The sequence below is a fragment of the Lepisma saccharinum genome, chromosome 23 (assembly GCF_977018435.1).
Source record: "Lepisma saccharinum chromosome 23, izLepSacc3.1, whole genome shotgun sequence".
Taxonomy (NCBI): Eukaryota; Metazoa; Arthropoda; class Insecta; order Zygentoma; family Lepismatidae; genus Lepisma; species Lepisma saccharinum.
In genome coordinates, this window is record NC_139251.1 from 59962503 (window position 1) to 59979474 (window position 16972).

Here is a 16972-nt window from a genome sequence, read left to right on the forward strand (position 1 = left end):
AAATTAGTTATTTCGCTCATGCTTTCATTGAAGAGAAGATGATATTAACAGTAGGATATTTAAAAGGTAAAAAGGAGAAACTTAGAAAAATATTTGAAATATATTTGTTGGTACAACCCCCTCCCCTCCCACTACTCTACACAGCCTGCCATCTAGCGTGCCCACAGAGAAGCAAATCAGCAACGTAGTTGGGTGCACTGCCAATAGGTGTCGCTAGTTTCGCCCGTGACGTATTAAGGCCACAGATTTTAACATTCAGTTAACAAGTCTCTCCTAGTAGTTTGTCTATGGACAGGACGTAACTGCACGTTTTGTTGTCGATAAGAGCTCAGTTCATTTCGACGCCGAGGGGTGTCTTGGTTGTTGATGAAATTACCGCTAGATGGCAGAGGCGGCGTAAAGGATGGTACATTCCCCCCACCACAATCAGTAGCGGAGAAACATTGGCAAGGAGTAGATATACGAACAGCTTGTGCTGACGCCATATGGCAGACTTCGTACGAGGGAATCTGTGAAGTAACACATTCAAGAGTTCATCGTAACGTTTTGCATTCATTAACGGTGCATTGTGTTGGTGAATCTTCAGTATTTCGTGTGTGTATCCGTGTCTGTGAAAGTTTTGTGATATTGAATTTTCTTTTAACAGCAAGATAAAGGAGTGTTCGTTCAATAAACTTCCAACTGAAACACCTCGCAACTTGACGTTTCAGCTGTAAACACCCCGTGACTGTGAAACATCATAAATTGTGAGGTTTTGAATCACATTTGGGAGAGCTAATTTGCAGAACAAGAAGAAATCAAGGTAGGTACACATTCCATATGTTTCAAAAGGTGCTCCATTTCCTTAATTCTGATAAACACGTTAGTGTAAACATGATATTTTGTTTTTCTGACAGAAAATCCGTTCCTGTTCTCAAATATTCAACGCGTTAAATAAAATACCAGCAGTACAGTACCATGCTCTTTGCGTTTCTTGTCTGTACGTTAACAGATGGTCTGAAAGTGGTTCTTTTTCCCCTGATTCTTAGTTAGTAATTTTAGCAGACAACAAACTAACTAACTAACTCCCTAGCCTTCTTAAACCCGAAGGTTCATGGCTGCAGCAGACAACAGCACATTTTAATAATGCTATAGACATCTTGTATATTTGCATGCTCAATATGTGTCAGTTATTGTATATAAATTTGTTGCATATGTAGATGCTCGTAGCGCCGGCAAAAAAAAAGTGAAGAGAGGGGGCAATATACAATGGAGTGGTCGGAGGGGGGGGGGGTTGGTGGTGTTTACAACCAGTAGCTTACGCAGGATTTTTTCACGGGGCTGGAATTGTGAAGGTAGGCATGGCAGTTGCTTTCGAGAGGGGGCGGATACACAATATTTCGATATTAATATTTTTAACATTCGTTTTAAAAGTTGTATAAACACAGAAACGAAATTCGTATTCAGAGCTCATTTTAAAATGTTATACATTTCCGACTGATTTTTCCCGAGTTCTTTACTGCTGTCATTTGAAATTTTGATTTTCTCAAGATTTTCGAGAGGGCTTGAGTTCCATCAGCTCCCCCTTGCGTACGCCACTTTGATCCATCTTCATAAAAAAATATATCGTCAGATAGGCCGATACGAAAAATACCTTTGCTTTATGCAATGTTTTAATGCTAGTAAAACGTGTATCATTTCTATCTTACACACACACGCGCACACATAAGATGCCAATGTTGTCCACTGTATAAACAGAAAGCCTAATCGGGACTGGACCTACAGTTTGAAGTGTTATCCGAACCACTATGTGCCTCCACCGAGTATCGAACCCGTGACCTCATGACTACAATGTGACGAAGTTACTGCTATGTCACCGAGGAGGACCAGGGTATTCACATCTCTGGGGTTTTAGAGTCAGAGGTCAATTTGGCTAAATTCTCCAGAAAATCGTCACGTCAAATTCCAGTTAGTGTCAGGATTGGTTATCTTTATCCATTGTTGAATTAAAATGTATAGCTTTTTTCTGTGTACCGATAAGAAAAGATAAAAAGTACGATAAGATAACACGATCTGTGAATGCCACATTTGTGACGCACAGAATATGACTGGAAAGGTGATTTATTACTATTACCGAGCGTTTATTTCCTCAGTCCCACTAGGCAGATGCAGAGAACAAAGTTTTTTATCTTCTTTTCTCGATTGCTTGCTTGCTAAACTTCTTCGTTACTGAGGTTTTAATTTCAGAGTTTCTGCTAGTTTGGCAGTGTGTTCTGTGATTTGGTTTATTTAAGCGGAATCTTAGGCAGACGGAGATTTCCCTCCACCAACATGGCCGTAGGCAAGAAAAATTTTCGGGGGGGGTTCATTCATAATTGTTCCCATGGGCGTCGCCATAAATTTGAATAATATAAATAATAACAATAATTATACAATAATAATTAAAATTTCATAATAATAAAACAATTTTATTCCAAAATAATACTAATAATTATTATTATTATTTTGGAATAAAATTGTTTTATTATTATGGATCATAATAATAATAATTATTATTATTTTTGAATAAAATTGTTTTATTATTATGAAATTTTAATTATTATTGTATAATTATTGTTATTATAATAATAATAATTATTATTATTATTATATCCTTAAGGGGGCTTACTCAATTCAGCAGATGAGTGAATATCGAGCACAAGTTTTTTTTGTTTTTGTTTTGTTTTTTTTACGTTTCGTACAGTGTGTACTGAAATGCACAATTATTATACTTTGTTATCAAATTTTAAGATACATTCAAGAAAAAGCTCTAAAATTTAGATAGAAATTTTAGTCATAAAGTTTTTGTTGTTTGACCTTATAACTTAATTTTTGGAATTTTGAAAACTGTGGAACCAGTTACTCTCTTTAAAAACTTAGCCTGGTGCATGGATTGTAACCTCAATCGCGTAATGCGCTACGAAACTGGAGATCCTAGGTTTGAACTCCTATCAAGGGGGATTTTCAACTTTATCGGACAGGGAATTTAAAAGTTGGAAATAAAATTTTGGGACAATCATAAGGGAATTTTCTGTGTATATTCCTTGTGACGCAGGAACTAAACTGGAAAGAGGACAGCATAAATGAAAATGGAGGGGTTATGGGTGGGCTGCAATCCCGAGAATAAATCCTGTTTCACTCAAATTTCAGAATTCCAAATGTATGAAAATTCTAGCTCTATCGTTTCAACGTCTCCTTGTATTTGTGTGATGCTTCGAAAAAAAATTTTGAAAATAGTTACAGATTTTGGTTTCTGAACTTCCATTAATCCAACATGTCAGATGTTTCGGGGGGGGGGTTTGAACCCTAGAAACCCCCCCTCTAAATACGGCCATGTCCACCAACAATATCGTTCAAAAAAATCCCCGAAGAAAAGGTCGAGGGGGGGGGAGTTTTTGGTATAACAACAAAGATAAGCAGTTAGTTTTGATTTTAAATATTATTTACTAAGGATAATATCAAAAGAACACACAAAAGAACGAAGGATAATATCTGTCTCTGTTTCTGAATGTTGCATGCTTCTGCTCCCTCCTCTCTCTCTTTCCAGAGACCATTAACAGGTGTACACCAATAAAAACCTTTAAACAATAAAAGTGGAACAAGAATGCAAGATAAATATAAGTATGAACTCTAATCGATTTATTAGAAAACAAAGATTAATCAAAAACTTATTTATAGGTTAGGTTAATAAAACAATTTAAACTACTTGTATTTTGTAATTTATTGTCATTTTTAGCCATTTGGTGAAGCATTAAGTTTGTTGCTTTACAAATGTATATGAAATATGTAAAAGCAAATGAATTCCCATATATATATTTTTAAACATTTATTAATTTATAATAACAAATATGTGTATTATACATAATAAATAAAATGGTAAAAGGTAAAGTGCTCCCCTGTGCTTGGCACCACGCCATGAAGGCGTATAGGGGGTGTGGAGGTTACGCCCCACACTTTCTTGATCCGGTCGTAAGTGGGGGGTGATGTGATCAGCATCACGCCCCTGACCGCCTTTACCCCCCAGGGTTTCCCCCCAGGTACCCGTGTCATTCGACGCTGGGTGGGCGCCGGGGCCGCTTCCAACGTTAGAAAAGTTCCCGGATTTGAACCGGCCGGGGATCGAACCCGGGACCTTTAGTATGATAATCAGACGCGTTACCGACTGAGCCACCGCGGCCATTTTTTTAAAAAAAATCACAGAACCATTTTTTCCTTGGATTGCCTAATTTTCGAGATGTTCCATTTCCCTCCCTTCGTTAGTATATCATAAAAATACTAAATATCTTGCTCTTTTTCTGGTTTGCAACCCTCCCCCCCCTCCCTTCGCGACGCCTGCTGGAAGGCCCTTCGTGGATTCTACATTACGTTTGTCCCACCATCCCTTTCATCCAAATTCATTCAACACAAGAAATAGAAAAGCGACGTAATATAACAGATATGGGAAGAAAAACAATCTGCGTAGTTTTTCGTACAGTTGCAAGAGGAGTTGCACAAAGTGTAAAATTAAGAATGGCAAGAATGGGGAAATACGCTATAAGTATTTGAAAGTAGGATGTTATAACATAGTTGCTGGTCGCTGACAACACGATTGAAATGTCAATTTGTATTTCAAGCTAAGTAGGAAGAAACGTTGGCTTATCGGTATTCGTAAAGCACATGGCAGAACAAAGCTTACAGATAAAAAGTTTGTGTGTAAACCCACTTACCAAGAACGCTTCGTTCTTGAGGTACAATAGATGCAGATACAATAGTATTACTAGTATTTGCATGTATGTTGATACCGGCAACGTGTCAGGCGCATTTCTATCCTTTGAACCAAATGCTGTTGTACTCAAAAGCATCAACGCATGACTTGGAAAACAGGCTTTTAGCTTACTTGAAAGGCTATGAACTCTGTATAGCTCGTAAAGTGATTCGTATGAACTCTGTCTCTAAATTAGCTTTTAAAATGACGTGTTCAACACGTGACCAAAACATCATTTTTCGAAATTCACAGCAAGGCGAAAGAATTCTCTTACTTTTAAAAAAAATCACAGTAGTACAGGCCCGTAGCTAGAACTGACCTCCGGGGGGGGGGGGGAGGGGGTGCTTTGTAAACCAAGTCAATTTTTCCAAAGTTGTATAGTATTAAATGAAGGTAAATTATGTGTGTCGGAGTCATTAAGTTAATTTAAAATATCAAATTTAGAAATATCATACAAATACGAGTTGTTTTCTATATCTTCTAAAACATCTCTTAAGTGCTAATGACTGCTACTGACACCATCCCTTCTACACACTCCATACTATTTTTGATGATACAGATATTTGCAGTATATCATACATGTTAAAATGTACAATATTCACTTCAATCATAGTGCCTACCCTACATTCCACCCCCGGCCAAAGCAATAAAAATTGGTATCTGTTGACATTTGACGCAGATGCGGAAGGAATGTGCATAATGACATCAAAGTCACAGATTTCTGTCAAACGAGAGTCTGCAACAGGGGCAGATAAAGAAGGCTCCCTATGAAAGAACTTTCTAAAGTCTAGAGAATTTTCTAAACACTTGCCGCTGCTTACACTTCTGCTCATAAACAAGATGAACGAACGAAGTTGTGAACAAAATAATATATTCTGTCTACATTTTCACTCTTCACCTCAAACAAATTAGAGTACAAAATAGTTTTACCTAATGTCAAGGAGGCTGGCGGCAGTGTCAGGGGAGCTGGCGACCCTGTCCGGTGGGACTGAGACCCCCTTGGCTCCTGCCTGGCTACGGGCCTGCAGTACGAGGGTCACTATTTATATTTTGAGCCTTGGCAACACTGATTGAAGTTAGGCGCGATTTGACGTTTGCACGGAATCGTCTGGCATTATTGACCATAACGTACTTCAAATGTTTTGTTAATAGCTTCATTTGTGTTGTTTATGTTGCCTTGGAGATTGCGCGACAACAATAAAATGGAATTAACTCGTGAACATTTTCGTGCGATGATTTTTTTACGATTTTCGACGTGGATTATCAAGACGAGTGCATCGATCAACTTACTTCCACATTTGGCGATGAAGCCCCATCCTTTGCCACTGTGAAACGCTGGTATAAGAAATTCGCGAAGGTCGTCCAAAATCAGTTGTTGTTCAAGAAAACATTGATGCTGTGCAAAACCTAATACTTCAAGATCGTCATGTGACATACTGTGAGATTGAGGCAACCATAGGCATTAGTTCCACCAGCATATACAAAATATTACATGCTCATTTAGCTGTGAGAAAGGTATGTTCTCGTTGGATTCCACAAAATTTGACAAAAACTCAAAAAGACGCTCGCGTCAATTGGTGCAAACAAATGCTCAATAAATACAATCGTGGTGCTTCAAAAGACGTATATAAGATTGTAACAGGTGACTAATCATGGATATATGCATATGAGCCGGAACGTAAACAGCATTCGACTGTATGGGTGTTTCAAGATGAACCCAATCCAACAAAAGTTGTTCGCGCTCGAAGCAAATCGAAACAAATGGTCGCCTGTTTTTTCGGGAAAACTGGTGATGTGGCAACTGTGCCTTTAGAGGAACGTAGAACGGTCAACTCTGAATGGTACACAACAATTTGTTTGCCAGAGGTCTTCGGTCAAATACGGAAAACAAACAAACGCTCTCGGATCATTCTTCATCAAGACAATGCCAGCTGTCACACATCTCGTCTAACAACCGACTTTATGAACAGTCAAAAAATCGAATTGATGGGTCATCCTCCGTACAGTCCTGATTTGGCACCCAATGACTTCTTCTTGTTCCCGAATGTCAAGAATAAATTGCGTGGACAACGATTTTCGTCGGCGGAAGACGCCGTTGATGCGTTCAAAAACCATATTATGGAGGTGTCTCAAGAAGATTGGAAAAACTGGTTTGACAAATGGTTCGAACGAATGCAAAAGTGTATTGACCATAAAGGAGAATACTTCGAAAAACAGTAAAGCAATTTTTCATTGTTAGGCTCAAAAAATAAATAGTGACCCTCGTAGTAGCAGAATGTGAGCGTTTTTTTTTCGGCGACTATTCATCATGATAATATGAGGCACTTTCCAGCGTTTCAACGGCCTTCCCGATGGCGCAGTGGTAGCGTCGTCGCCTTGTAATCAAGGTGTCCCGGGTTCGATTCCCGGTGGAGGCACATAGTGGTTCGGACCCACTTTAAACTGTAGGTCCAGTCCCGATTAGCCTTAGTGTGCATAAAGTGGACTTAAAACACCAAATCAATCCAATCCATCGTTTCAACGCTTGGAAGTTAAACCATTGTTTCCAAATAGCCTACATTTACGGCTGTTCTTGTTCCGACTTGTATTTAGAGAGTATTATTTTTATTACTTTGTAGCAATAGTAAGTATAACTTCGAACATACACAAAATAACAATTAAGCATCTACTCAATAACAGCGTAAATGCGCACAGGTGGACATACAAAATCCGCTCTGCACGGGTCAGAGTTGGGCGCCTCTAGGGGAGAAAAATGAATTTTCAGCGAGCACAGAAAATCGTATTTGTGGGGGCGAATGCGCCGAAGCTGGTAGTTTTTTTTTTCTAGAAACGTAGCGGGTTATTCTCTAAAACAGTCAACACTCTGCAAAGTTGCAAGAACTTACTCTGAAAATGTGAAATGGCTATCCCTCATTCATTGGAACAGTGTGTCAAAATGTTGGATGGCCTGGCTGATAGATTGGATTTTCATAGCCTGACCATACCTAGGAATCCGGGACAATCTCGGAATGATATCATTTGTCCTGGTGTCCCGAATAGTTTCTTCGGGATGCACAAATGTCCTGGAATCGGGTGGGAAAGAAGAAATCATTAAGACTACACTTTCCTGAACTTTATTTATATGTAAATGCGTAATATTAAAATACTCATTTTACTAAACAATATAACTGTACATTGAACCGCTTCTTCTCGATAATGCAAGAGTTATCGAGTTACAAGAAATTGCTGCAAGGGTATTTGACTTCACGATAGCGCCGCCGTCTGCTAGCAGTACTGAATTTCAGTTGCAAATCTCTTCCTTGCATAGTAAGGTGTTTACTGGAAACAGTCAGTGCCTGCGTGTCCGCGCTGTTCAGTCCGCAGTTTTCAAATTAAGTTTCGACATTGTGAGAAGCAGCTTAGTTCATTATGGCACCGAAGAGGAATTCCAAGATGATATACTTCGAAGTGGATTTCTGTTTTCTTTAAGAAGTGTAAAGAAGTGTACATACACACAACTTTGTCGGGTCCAGCAAACCCCCCCACCCCCACCCAATAAGCTTCCGGTCGGTCCCGGATTTTCACTTATGAAATATAGCAACCCTATCATACCAAAAGTAGAACCCCCCTCCTTACGTGAACTACTACCATGGTTGGAGTCACACAGACTCCTTTATATTCTTAATATATTTATTTGTGTGTGTGTGTGCTGAGAGGCGGTAATACGTAGAGCTGAAATGGAGAAAACATCTGCCTACATTGTTAAATTTTTTGGAAATTTCGCCTTCAGAACCGTGAATTACACTTGAATTTTATCATGGCCGTAGAGTGGTCACCATGAAAAAGAACATAGAAAGATTCATGGGGTTGGTTAATTTTACTTCGGGCCTCCTAGATGGCGTAGTGGTAACGTCGTCGTCTTGTAATCCAGGAGTCTCTGGTTCGATACCCAGCTTGAGGCACATGATACACTAGTTCGGATCCCACTTTAATTTGTAGGGCCAGTCCCGATTAACCTATGTGTATAAAGTGGACTTAAAACATTAATTCAAACAATTTAGATCACTTTTCTGCCACTTTTGGCTAATTACGAAGATGAGCATGAGTGATTGTATGATGAAATTTATGAAGCTACACCCACGAAGAACGCCTGTGCCCAGGTTGGGATTCGAACCCGGAACAACGTTCTTATTTCCCTTCGTGTGTAACAGTACGACAGTCACCATCGCCGAGGTAAGCCAAAGTGGCAGAAAAGCGATGTAAGATAAACGAAATCTTCGTCACCAGAAATTGTCAGCTTGAAAATATTTCTTTCTCGCCACTGGAGGGCTTGTGCATGGTGGAAAATGACCTAATCCGTTGCTGTGATTCAACAATACTCAAGTCTGCAGTTGAGACCAAGGGAGAAAACCATTACAATCATGTATAGCTCACTCCTCCACAGTCTGTCGCCAGCCCGGAACAGGGAGAGTGCTTTACGCTAGCGTTTAACGACTGGTTTATGTTACTTACGTCGTTTGACGACCAGGAAACTGTTACTCGGTATGGCATTGTGTGAATGGTGCGTTAATTTGAGCAGGTGAGCTTGGGTGCCTGGTGGGATATGGGTCAAACAGGTTTTGTTCAGCGTGTAGAGGGCTCCTGTGTCTTGTAATGTTCCAGGCTCTCAACAAGGCTGATTGGGCCCAGAGCACAAGAAGGGGCGTGCACATTGCACTACAAATTGATGTACATTTCACACCCTGTTTGTTGTTGTTTCAATAGATCATGTTTATTCGTAACTTAAGCTGCGTTTACACCAGGGTGCGAAATCATTGAAAACTGGTGGGAGGGAGAAAGTTCTTCATCTTCAAACCCCCCTCCACCACAAACATATGTGTATATTATACAATATGCATATTTGTAATGTTAATAAAAGTAAAAATAAATTACTCAATTAAAATATTATTATTATTAATTACATATAGGAAATTAATTTGTTACTTTTATACGTATCAGATATTGCAAAGAATCTAATTTCCTTACCAACTGGTTAAATATGTTAATAAATTATGAAATAGTTGAAGTGGTTTTATTATGTGTAAGTTTTTGTTTAGTTTGTGCTTTATGTTAATATAAATCAATTAAATTTCATAGTTATTATTGTTGTGCATTCTTTTTTTACTTTTATGTGTGTGTATTGATGTAGATTTGTTAACGATCTCTTGAGAGAGAACGCATTCAAATTCAATACTCACAACTACACTAATTTGTGTGTATTTTCGATATTATCCTTAGTAAATATATTTGAAATTAAAAGTAATTGCTTATCTTTTGTTTGTTATAACAAAAACTCTCCCCCCGGAAATTTTTTGTGGGGGAGATTTTTGAGGCCAAAATTGTTGGTGGGGGAAATCCCCCCCGTTCCCCCAAACCCAAGGATTTCGGACCCTGGTTTACACAGAATGTTACCAACAAATGTTATCAACTTTTTGTTCCCAACAACCAGACTTTATTTTTTTCAATAACTTTCGTTAACATTTTGGCTGCAAGATGCCGACTGTGGAGGAAGTTGCATTCTCTGTGGCAGCATGTGTCATTTTGGCGCAACAGAGAAGACCAAGAAGATTCTGGGTGAGACCTTCACTGCGGGTAAGAGCTAATTATAGCGGAAGTGACCTGTTGGTTTTGTATTTTAAATTGTGGATAAGTTTGGTCCTCCTTTGACCACTCCATCTCGCTCAAGATTTTTCATGATAAATAAATTACAAAACAAAACACACTTCGCACTCGCTGGCTATCTGTCACTAGCGTGATGGTGGCGGGAGGGGAAACGGGGAAATGTTACTTACACCCCCCCCCCGTAAAGATAATCAAGACCAAATAAATAATAAGTACGTGCCTTTCTTGATCTTTCCATTCAAAAATAACAATAATAATTATTATTAACTTACCTATTTAAATATAATTATTATTTTAACTATAATTATGAAAGTTATTATTGTTACCTTATTATTTTATTATTAATTATTATTATCGTTATTACTGTATGTGAGGCACTTGGTTTGGCCCCCCCGAAATTTCACTTTAGATACGTGCTAGTAGTTTTTTACTATATTTAAATTTGCTTTCAGAGTATGAAGTTTATTCCTGTGTAAAGGTGTCTATTTTTCTTCTCAAATATTTACATCAGAATTAATCAAGTTTTCGTGATTTGCATAACTGTCAGGATAATTCAGACCTCAGAAGGTGTCGTATCGGTAAATGAACTCCAAATGACATGTTTAAAAGCTTATTTTGCATTTTGCAGTTCATTCCACATCATTTCGTGACATAGCATGGTTGTAAAATGCACTTCACACCTTTGGAAAACATGAGAAATGAACATTACAGTGTGTTACACAGTTAGTTTCTTTTTATCTTTCTTCCAAAAAACCAATTATGCATAGAGTTCTAGTTATTGCACTTAAACTTGGAAAACGTTTTAATAACCATGGATATAAGCTGCAACTTATAAAATATAACATACGGTTTTCATAATACATTGATCATCATGAACATTAATTAAAATGAGTTTTTAATTGAACGCAATGCAAGATATACAGAGGCTCTCCTGGGCATCGTGCCAACATTGCTTCACCTGTTTTATACGTAATTGTTCTTCAAAGCTTGCTTGAATTCTACGAGTTCGCTGCGACATTGAAATCCGATCGGCAGGAAATGCCGTTTTGCTTGACTGGCAACGTCACCTTGAAGAACCGACACTCTTTGCACCAGTAACTCACGAGAAACGACGAACTTTGTGAGCTGACCTCCGTGTCAATTGGCCATTCTCTCTGCTGCGAATTCTCTCAATAAGATTAATCTTGATTTTCACGAGCTGTTACGTACTGCTGCGAATTGAAGGAACATTGAACTGTCGCGTCTGTACTTTTTTTTTAGTTTAGTGTTTCCAGCTTGTATTATATGTCGCTAAAGTGAAACTAGTTTTTGAAAATATCCAGATATTTGTAAACTAACGTCGTAAAAATATAATAACAACTATACTCTGTCCAGGGTATCCCTGGAGCAAGCGAACGGAAACAAGTCTCTCCGCAAGTAGGGACTAGAGACGCTCCACCAATGAACACGCGAGAGGGAACGGGATTGCGTGGAGGGGAGAAAGCAACTGCCGTTACCAGTCTTCGCTCTGCCCACTCGATCGTCCCCCTTCTCTGCCGCTATGCGCGGGCTTGCTACGCAGATTCCGGGGATAGAGAATAACCATGACGCAGCAGAGGTGGGCGATCAACCAGTTACGGGTGACGTGTCGTCAGCACGACGAACCCCCAGTCGTTGTTGTAGGTTTCCACGACCGGGTTACGCTACTCATTCGTTGCTCCCCAATTTCCTCACGATGGTGGGTAGGCACCGGTCCCATACACTGGCCGAAATCTTTGTTACGCAGGAGACCCGAACCAGCGTGCGTCCTGTATAGCTCGAGCCCAAAGGTTGACGCCTTAAAACGCACGGTCACGGTGTGAGACAAACTGACGTAATTTTCTCAAATTTTGTAAGCAGTGTTCACAAGTCGAGACATCAACATTTCACAAAACTTATCAAATTTTATTCATAATTATTGTACTTGGGGAAAATAATGTAACGGCTGGATCTTTGGCCAACGCCAGAGATCAGTTTTCGAAATTTCTTCTTTTGAAATACCGCTACGATATTCCAAATTCTTAACAATTACATATACTTAGCATTGATTTCGCTCTTGTCTAGACATTCGCAATAGTTTAGTGGGCTTACCGAGCCACGTAGTCAATTATTTTATGTAAAAATCTAAGCGGTTTTTCTTTCATCTCTGATTATGCATCACCTACTTCATACGAGTGTGTTTCTTGCAATCTTGGTTACGTTTGGAAAGTAGAATTTTCTATATTTTTTCTTGTTCTGCAACTTGAATCCTCTCTACGCCAATGTGTGTGGAAACCTACTAATAATTACAATATGATACATTGGGTTCTAGGTTCAGTCCTCAGTGCATCACTGTGCGTATTGGATATGGTCTTGACAATGTTAGGGTTGGCAACACTGCATATAGCACCATCCGGTTTCGTACTTGCTAAACTTGCCTGTTTTTGTAAACATTTCGCTTGGGCTGGCTGGCTGTGCAACGAATGAGGTCATTGTCGATGACGTCATGACGTGGGTGAAAGTGAGTGTTGCCGGATACACTTGGCTCTTCCCTTCCAATTTCTCCCTTGGATGCATTCGATTGCTGATCACTTAGTTACGCCCATACATAAATTCATTGCCCACCAAACTAGTTTTCTTACTTTGGACACTTTAGTAATCACTAAACTAGAAATGAAGCTATTACTTGGGTACTCGTAAGTATTATTAAAAAGTTTGTCTGCCTATGTCCACATACCGTATGTGTATGCATTCCTTTCACCCGTCTCGAACCATCATTGCTCAGAATAAGTTGCTCTTTCGCATCTTTACTTTCATCCACGACCATACTTGCTATGACAATGTAGGAGGAACATACAGAAGAAAGCAGTGTGCAAATTAAGCTTTTGGCGTATTCGTGATTTCATTTCGGTGGGTTTTTTTTTGGGTATGCAAATTTGTGTATGTTACCAGCAGTGGCTACGATACTGGGTGGCTGTTTCCCCCCTCACTTTTTACCACTCCCCTCCCACACTATGGCCTCTTATTGCTAAGCTTTGTCTACCAGGAAAGGTAAACCTTCCCCCTCCCCCACTTTTCAGTTGCGACACGTAATCGCCAGTTAGTTTTTATTGACTGAAATGAACATAACAATTTCTGAAGATAAGACCGGTATTAAAATATTCGATAATCGCAACTAACTCAGAACCATCCCTGATTTGCCTTTCAAAAAATAGCTCATGTCACTGCATCATCTTGTTTGTTTGGCTCCATTTCTAAGAGGCATAAATGTGTTAGTAGAGCCGAGTGAAAGCATAAGTATGCCAGCATGTTTTCTGCACTTGTTCTGTAGACACAAAAGACCTGCCTTTGCTTTTCGCCACAGATAAGTAGTATTCTGTAACCTATCAATCGTTGTCAGGCAGAGTAACTGTTTTTTTTATTATTATTATTTTATCTCTGCAGCATTTAGCATATACCTTCTTCACATTACTAGATTTCTCTTTGCTAGAAATCCCACTAAACGCAGGCCCATGAAATTAGGCGGGTGACAGAAGTTGGCGCTATTGCCACGTCGGAGCACAACCCCGTGTGTTGGGAGGTTTAAGAGAATGAAAGATCTCGTTGTGGAGTTCGTCTTTGTAATCCACGTGATACAAACTGACAGTATTTGCTCGAAAGGTCGGGGGTGACACAAAAGTGCCCCGGAGAGAGGTCTGTCTGACGCTCCAACTAGGCAACGCAGCCCGGTTGACGTTGCCACACAGTGCGCGGGAAACAGCAACGTTTGTCCCGCTGTCGCTTTGCTTTTCCCATATGTGGCAACAGCGCAATCTGCCCAGCCGCCTATTTTCATGGCCGTGCGTTTAATTCTCCAGTAGCAGTAGCGAAGCGTGGTCTTATGAAGAACTAACTAACTCTCTAGCCTTCTTGAACACGAAGGTCTATGTCTGCAGCAACACAAGCCTTCCATATGTTCATATCCTGGGCAAGATCAATATAATCTTTTCTATCCTTACCGATTTTCTTTAGGTCCATCTCAACGTTATCCGTCCATCTTCGTCTTGGTCTTCGTACAGGTCTCTTACCATCAGGTTTCCCAACAAGAATCCTGTAAACTCTTCTTTCCTCTCACATTCTTGCAAAATGGCCTATACCCACCTAAGTCGTCTAGATTTAATTATTCTATTTCAGCACAACAATGCACATAGTATAATAGTTAGGGAGCGGATTTTTAGGTAAAAACAAACAAACTGTTTTTTGTTGTTGCTTCGAAAGTTCGCCATACTCGATAGGAATGTCGACCATACGACTGCAATGTAATCTGCGAAGTCCTATTTCACATAAAAGTGGCACCCAAAATTTTTATTAATCCATTCATACACTACTCCGTGACAAAAGTATTGAGCCCTCTGTTTATGTACTTGTAAAATTCTACTCCGTGGGAAGAAAGAAGTCAAATATATCTCATTGGAAAGCCAGAAGTGTCTACTTTTAGACAGCCCGCGGAGTCCGAGATTGGCTGCATCTCGCCATACGTCATCCGCGCGTTTCCCATATTAGGAGTGGTCAATAATAATTTATATCTGTGGTCCTACTTGAGATGCACACGTTAAACTACTGGATTTGGATCAAATATGTCATATGAACGTTTTTTTTACAATTTCGTTGAATTTGCAATTATGCATTTCAAGATTACACGTTTGCCTAAAATTTCAATTTTCGAAGAATCTAGTGAAGATCTTCATTTGACTTTTTCCACAGAGGTGCAAAAATAATCAGTCTTTAAGTACAAAAAATCTCAATTTTATAGCAGTAGTTGATTATGAACTGTATGATGTTAAGTTCCCCGTTCTTGCAAAATGGAAGAAAAATTACACTTTTTAGTAAATTTTACATTATAATAAGAAAATGCAATGAAGAATAATTTTCAGATGACGCTTATTAAAAAAATAGCCACTTGAAGCTTTCCAATGAGGTATATTTGACTTTTTTTTCCACCTACGGAATACAATTTTACAAGCACGTAAACAGATGGCTCAATATTTTTGTCACGGATAGTAGGAATAGGATGTTCAAACTGTCAGTTTATCGTCTATTCAACACACATTTACGACTGTAATGCCGATATCATGTTGCAGTCCATATCTTACCAGTGATGACGTTGCATGCAAACAGTGTCTGCAATGGCCTTGTTATAAGAAGGCGCAGTTCCGACTATGTGAAAGGGCTCAACTTGCGATTGTTTTCCAGAACCGTTTTAATGGATATCTCACACTCTAAATATCGAATGTTATGCAATGTTTAGGACGAATTTCCCACGATTGTTTCCAGCTCGATGTGTAAACTGTGTTTCGTGACCGTCACAGAACGTGCGTGACGTTATTCAACTAGAAATTTGTTGATTTCTTAATTGTTTCCGAGTAAATTAAATCAGGTGAATAAAAATGTGTCCCTGGATTAAGTTCCAGTCTTGACTTTTTAAACTTGTCTATGCGTATTATGCAGTATGGCTTTCTGACGAAAGAATTTCGGGGTGTAAGGGGGCGACTCTTGCCAAACACACTCAATGTCAGCCTCTTTTCCACGTAGTACACCTTGGACTGCATTTGGCAGATAACGAGGCTCTGGCGTCTGGTCTTACAGCCTCTGTTGAGTCATCCCTATATATATATGTTTGTGATTGTCCCTTCATCAATCTTATCATTCATCCTTATCTTCGCGATTAGCCAAAAGTGACAGAAAAACGAAGTAAAACAAACCAATCGATTGATTGATTAATTTGCTTTATTTCACTTCGCTTTTTGTCCCACTTTTGGCTAATTTGCGAAGATGGGGATGAGTGATGACTAGGGCCCGAGACTTTATGTCCTATAAAACTGTAAAATATGTATGTAATTATGTCATATAAATTGGAAAATATGTCATGAAAAATTACAAATATGTCAGAAAAATGCAGAAACATTCCCAGTAAAGCCAAAAATATGCACAACAGTACTCTCGAATTTCTCCCATAGAGTAGGGACTGTATGTAATTTTTACTTGTGACTGATTTTTGTGAAAAGCGAAAAAGGCAAAGAAATGAGAACGAAACTTCTTTACCTCCTGTGCAACAATGAGAGAGAGATAACACTTTTCCTCAATCATGTTTGCATGGCTATCAATTGTCGGCGGTACAAAAAAAGTGGGGTATTATTGTTCTGTACTAAGAAAACATGGCACCTTTCTTCCTCCGCAATTTCCATATCCTGCCATCGACAATATGAACTATCCGTTGTGCTAAAGCTACGAAGAAAAATTATGAAATAATCGATTATGTGCGAGAGAATTACGAAATTATACAGAAATATATCTTATTACAACAAAATTGAAGAAATATGTTGTAAAAACGCGAAATTGGTGAAATATGTCAAAATATGCTTTGTCAAGTTTGTCTATTTCTGCTGATTTTCATCAGCTATGTAAAGATCTCACCCCAATAATAGATCCGAAGCCAATTGAAAAATATGTTATAACATAAAGTCCTGGGCCCTAGTAATGACATGATGAAATTGATGAATGGACATTCGCAAACATCCATGCTCAGGCCGGGAT

General features: G+C 39.0%; 1 protein-coding gene across 1 annotated transcript in view; it reads left to right on the top strand.

Annotated features, from left to right (window-relative positions):
• Positions 1-442: 442 nt before the first annotated feature.
• The window catches only part of LOC145977833 (solute carrier family 12 member 8), a 150597-nt gene continuing 134067 nt past the window's right edge, over positions 443-16972 (top strand). Inside the window, exon 1 of the mRNA XM_083110151.1 lies at positions 443-802. The gene's annotated coding sequence lies outside the window, so the exon portion shown is untranslated. The remainder of the gene's footprint in view (positions 803-16972) is intronic.